Genomic DNA, 6000 nt, shown 5'->3' with positions numbered 1-6000 from the left:
TCCTCCTTGCAGGCTTCTCCACTGCCTCCGTCTGCAGAGATCCGGTCCATCTGTGCAACACCAGCGCGTTTAGCCTCATGACTTTGCGGTGGTAGGCACGTGGTGAAGGAGCTCTGAGTCTTCCGGTGGGAGTGTAGTCTTCTCCTGCGTCCCGCCACCCCTTTCCCTAGACCACCCCTCCATGTATCGTATGACCTAGTAGTTCTCCACTGGGCAGCGGGCAGAGCAAGTGTACCACCAAACCTGTGTGACCTTGAACGAGAACTCTACCCTCTGAACACCAGCTGTAAAATAAAGATAAAAATAGCATCTACTCCCCAGTATTGCTGTGAGTGTTAAAGAAGATGATATAAGAAATGATCCCCAGATGCAATGACATTCAATGGTATATCCATTGATCAGCGCTGGCTCCCTTCTGCCCCTTGTGGAAACAAAAGGCACTGCAGCGGGGAAACCGCATTTACTAAGCAGACTCCTGTGTGACGCACTTGACTTAACATCTTGGGCTGCAGAATTATGACTTGGCAGAGCCGTTGCTCTGGGACCATCATTCTAGAAATGAGAAAGCCACAACAAGAGGGCTTTCCAAGGTCACATATGAGTAAGTGGCAGAAATTAAAGCAGGAATGACTTCACTCTGGTTAACGAAAGAATGTCTTCTCGTCAGTGATAAGACCGTGGAATGATTGATGACAGGTGGATGGGAGGCTGTGCTTTCCAAAGACGTTCCAAGAAGCAAATGAACGTCTTTCCAGGAGGATTTGGACATTCACCTGGAGGTGAAGGATCAAATCTCCTGACATCTCCAGTTCTGGACTGTTCTGTGTGTGTGTCTCTCTCTCTCTCTGATTTTCTGAGCAGCAGGCAGGACATCTGTGCCAAAGAAATATGCACCTGTACTGGGCAGGTGGGTGGGAGGGAATATATTGTCATGCTAGGAAATAAAACCCATTTTTCTTCGATTGCCGTCACTTCTCAGTAATTAACGGGATGCTAATGCCTTACATTAAGGTCCCTCCAGCACCATGATTGAACTTTAATCAGGTGTGCGTGGAATTACAGGAAAACAGAATGGCAATCAGAAGCCGAAATGTCAGGAAAGCTGTGTGTCACCTGCCAGCTCCCTAAACTTGAGTGAGAAGTTCATTAATACCTGAGAGCTGTCAGGGCTTCCTCAGAATTAATGACTGTGAACTTATTAATGCAGTTACATTAGAGTAATTAGCAAGCACCCAGCTCATTGTGATGAACCCCATAGATTGCCTGGCAATGTGGAGGTATCCACAGGAAGTGCATCAAGACTACTGGGCTGGTCCCTAGTTCTTCAAAAATGGCTCCTTTCCAAGGACGGTGAGAAAGATGAAAAGAAAAAAAGGAAGAAATGGAAAGAGGCAAAATACAAAACAGATAGCTAATTAAGAGATGAATAAACTTTCATATATCAATATCAATGAAATAAACAAAAAATTGAGACAATAGGATTCCATATTTTATTTAGCAAATCGGTAAAGATTTTTTTTTATTTTTTAATTAAATGTATCGGGGTGACATGGTTAATAAAATTATAGAGGGTTCAAGTGTACACTTCTATGCTACATGATCTGTATATTGCATTGTGTGCCCACCACCCAAAGTCAAATCGTCTTCGTCACCATATATTTCACCCCCTTTACCCTTTGCTATCCCCCACCCCCTTCACTCTGGCAATCAGCACACTGTTGTCTGTGTCCATGAGTTTCAGTTTTATGTCCCATACAGGAGTGAAATTATATGGTTCTTAGCTTTTCCGGACTGACTTGTTTCACTTAGCATAACATTCTCAAGGTTCATCCATGTTGTCACAAATGGAAGTATTTCATCTTTTCTTATGGCCGAGTAATATTCCATTGTGTATATGTATCATACCTTCTTTATCCACTCTTCTATTAAAGGGCACTTTGGTTGTTTCCATGTCTTGGCCACCATGAATAATGCTGCAGTGAACATAGGGGTGCATATATCTTTGCAAATAATTGTTTTCAAATTTTTCGGGTGGCTACCCAGGAGAGGGGTTGCTGGGTCATATAGCAACTCTATTCTTAATTTTTTGAGGAACCTCCATACTGTTTTCCACAGTGGCTGTACCAGTTTACATTTCACCAGCAGTGAATGAAGGTTCCTTTTTGGTAAAGTTTTTTTTTTTTAATTTTAAAGCCAAATGCTGGTGAGATTGGAATAAGAAAGATACTCTTACAATAAATGTAGGAATATAAATTGGTAGAAACTCTCTGGAACTTCCTATCAAAACATGAGTTTTCATTCATCCAAATATTCATGGAGCATCTACCATGTACAAAGCATGCGCCAGGGTTAGGCAGGCAGCCATAGACCAGAGAGAGCCTCTTCAACCAAGAATGAATGAGTAGCCAACTGCTACAACCATTCTGTGATGGGTACATCAATTATGGTTCACCTGTTGAATGGCTACATAATTTTGTGATGACTAAAAGCTCAATTTTAAAAAACGAGTTAATAGGATAGGGAAATGCCCATGTTATGATGCTAAATTTGAAAGGCAGGATAAACACTCTCAATGTACTAGTAGTTCTAGATGTGTTTAGAAAAAGGTGGCTGGAAAAATATCAAAACATTGTGGTTATTGCTGTGTTGGGATTACAGTGATTCTTATTTTCTCTTTTATATTTCTACTAGAGGCCTGATGCACAAAATTCGTGCAAGAATAGGCCTTCCTTCCCCCGGCTGCCGGCACCAGCTTCCCTCTGGCACCGGGGACCCGGTTTCCCTTGCAGCCCCAGCTTCATCTAGAAGGTTGTCCGGAAGGATGTCTGGAAGGACATCCGGTCTAATTAGCACATTACACTTTTATTATTTTTAGATAATTTCCATTTTGGCCGAGTAATATTCCATTGTGTATATGTATCATACCTTCTTTATCCACTCTTCTATTAAGATATTTTCCATTTTTCTACAAAACAAAGTGCCAATCTGATGCTGAAATGTCAAGAAAGATATGGGTCAACTTCTTAATTTTTTATTATTACTACCTTATTATTAGTTTTATAATAAAAAACTACTGTTAGCCAGTATTTACTGAGGGCCGAGTAGGACATTGCTCTGAAAGATTTCAGACTTGGGTGTTTAATTCCCTCAATAAAGCAATCATGAAAGTACTATTATTATCCCCATTTTATAGATAAGAAAACTGAGGCACAGTAAGGGTAAGTACGTGGCACAGCCCTGGGAGTGGCAGAACTGGAGTTTGAACTCAGGCGGTTTGACCTCAGACCCAAGGACCAGAATCACGACACATTGTGTCAGTGGTGTGTTGGCATCTAGTGCACTGCTTGTAGTTTGCCCCAGTGTGTATGTGGAGAGCAGGATGGTAAGACTGAACAAGACCCACATGTGACGCCAGGTGACCTTGATTTAAGTCCTATGACCTTGGGTAATTCACGTCTGCTTTTCTGAACCCCAATGTCATCATCTGTGGAATGAGCTTAATAGTCCCTGCCCTGGGCTACATAGGGAGTATGTGACATGTGTCAATGTTTCTTTACACAGTACGGCATTGTCTGCAAACATAAGGTCTGGTTATCTCCCCGCCAACCTCACAGGGCGGTGGGGCGGATGGAATGGCACAGCAGTATGCAAGCATCCTGTAAACTGTGGGCGTCCTGTACACTGACAAGTAATCGTTACTATTATTTCACGTTTCACGTATGTGTGGCTTTTCTGTTGACTTCGGTGAGAGGCCTGGCCCTAGTCTTGTCTCGGCGCCTCCCCATCTGTTAGGTAGAAGGACCTGCAGAGTTCCCCCAACCTGGGCACCGCAGGGTTCCAGGTGAGCACACAGCCCTGGACATTCCGGGCCCTCCAATCTATGATGCAAACCAGTGCCCCAAGCAGGCAGCTGCCACTGGGAGAGAGACCCCACTGACTGAGCTGGATTCAGGTCCAGCTCTTGTTGAGAGCATTTACTGGTAAAAGTGAGGATGATGCCCTGTGCTCAGTCAACATGAATCCCTCCCTTCCCCTGCACACCAACCGAGTCGAGCTGGCACTGGCCCTGGATTTGACTGTGGGGTCATTTTTGCTCATTAGAGAAATCATTAGCAACTCCTTCCTCAATCAAAACCTGTGGTGGAAATAACAGTGAGATTACGTTGCCTCCTCTGTGCCAGTACGCCACCATTTCTTTAGTACGATCCTGCTGTGTCTCATTAAATGTAATAAAAAAGTTACAGTGAATTGAAACGTGTCAGAGGACACACTTCCCATGGCCCAGGCAGAGGTGTTTATTAGTGCGATCGCGTCGCGGTCCGTGGGATGTCATCAGCCCATCTGTCCTTCCAGCTGAATCCGGATGGTGTCTTTTATCAACAGTGAAAATTGTTTCTCCTTTCAGATCGGAGTTCATAGTTCCCCTGCATTTGATAACTCATTTCAAATGTTTGCTTCAACTAGCTTCTCTGTCCTCTTACTTGCTTTTAAATGTGCCTCTTTGGGAGGAGGGGCAGTCATTTTTACTGTTCACTTTATATATTCTGAAATACTTAAATTTCCTCAAATTCTCTACAGTGATACAAATAATAGCACTCCTCCCATCTACCCCATCCCTGTGATATTATCCAGTTCACCTAACCTTACCCAGGCTTGAGATGTTACCAAACCCTTACTTCAAATGGGAGATGCAAATTAGCACATTTTGCCCAGGCATGGCTCAGTGGTTGAGCATCAACCTAGGATCCAGGAGGTCACGGTTCGATTCCCAGTCAGGACACATGCCTGGGCTGTGGGCTTGATCCCTGGTGAGAGTCATGCAGGAAGCAGCTGATCAATGATTTTCTCTCAACATTGATGTTTTTCTCTCTCTCTCTCTCTCTCTCTCTCTCTCTCTCTCTCTCTCTCTCTCTCTCTCTCTCCCCTCCTCTCTGAAATCAATAAAAATATTTCTTTCTAAATAAGTACGTTTTCAGAGTAGGAGGTGGAGTTCTTTGAGAGACACCACGGAGCAAAACAGAGAGCAGCAGTGAAAACAGGAGTCACCTGGACCCATCAGTGGAGGACCCCCCTGGAGGGTCACAGGAGGGTCCCCAGGTTGGCTTTGCCAGTTTCCCCTGAGAGCCACTGAGTGGCCAGAGCTCCCAGCCGGTTAGCCTCACACCCTTGGAGTTTATCATGTAGACTTCTAGATCCTTCAAATGCCTCCTCCTCTCCCCTCCTTCCAACCTAGACCCGTGGTCGGCAAACTGCGGCTCGAGAGCCACATGCGGCTCTTTGGGCCCTTGAGTGTGGCTCTTCCTAAGCCTTAGGAGTACCCTAATTAAGTTAATAACAATGTACCTACCTATATAGTTTAAGTTTAAAAAATTTGGTTTTCAAAAGAAATTTCAATCGTTGTACTGTTGATATTTGGCTCTGTTGACTAATGAGTTTGCCAACCACTGGCCTAGACCAAGGCTACTCCAGGGAATCCAGCCAGAAGCTATGGTCCCGCAGGTGAGGACGCAGATGGGATGCAGTCTTCTTCGGAGGCACAGTCTTCTCCCAGCTCTGGGAGCGTGGCCTGGGCGCAGCATCCTCTGTCTGCCTTTCCTGCATGGAATGTTCTTGTTTTAGTCCAGGTCCCTTTTTTTGGCTCTGAGCCAGCTAGGAGCTCCCAATGTCTGGGAAATGTGGTCTGAATGTCACCTATTCAGATTCCAGAGCCACCTGTTTCACACTCTTTGATCATGGACAACTGAGTCCAGTGTCCACAGGGAAGACCTAAAGGACAGAGCTCACCTCCCCCTTTGGCAGTCCTACAGCCAGCCAGGTAGAGCTTCAACCCCAGTTCTGCCACCTGGGTTATAGGACACAGCCCCTCCCTGACCCCTCCAAGTGTCAAGTTCCATTCTGTGTTATTGACATGATCCCTCCCGCCTTGTGGTTGTTGTGAGGATTGAATGATGGATGATGCTTTCAAAGTCCCAAACACAGAGTCCATGCCGGAGGTGCTCA

The 6000-nt window shown here is 44.9% G+C and overlaps 1 protein-coding gene across 1 annotated transcript in view; it reads left to right on the top strand.

Moving 5' to 3' along the window:
* The window catches only part of ASIC2 (acid sensing ion channel subunit 2), a 203976-nt gene that overhangs the window by 107666 nt on the left and 90310 nt on the right, over nt 1-6000 (top strand).

Source organism: Myotis lucifugus, unplaced genomic scaffold, assembly GCF_000147115.1.
Source record: "Myotis lucifugus unplaced genomic scaffold, Myoluc2.0 scaffold_287, whole genome shotgun sequence".
Classification (NCBI taxonomy): Eukaryota; Metazoa; Chordata; class Mammalia; order Chiroptera; family Vespertilionidae; genus Myotis; species Myotis lucifugus.
The sequence above is the reverse complement of the archived record's forward strand: the minus strand, read 5'-3'. Positions and strand labels throughout refer to the sequence as shown.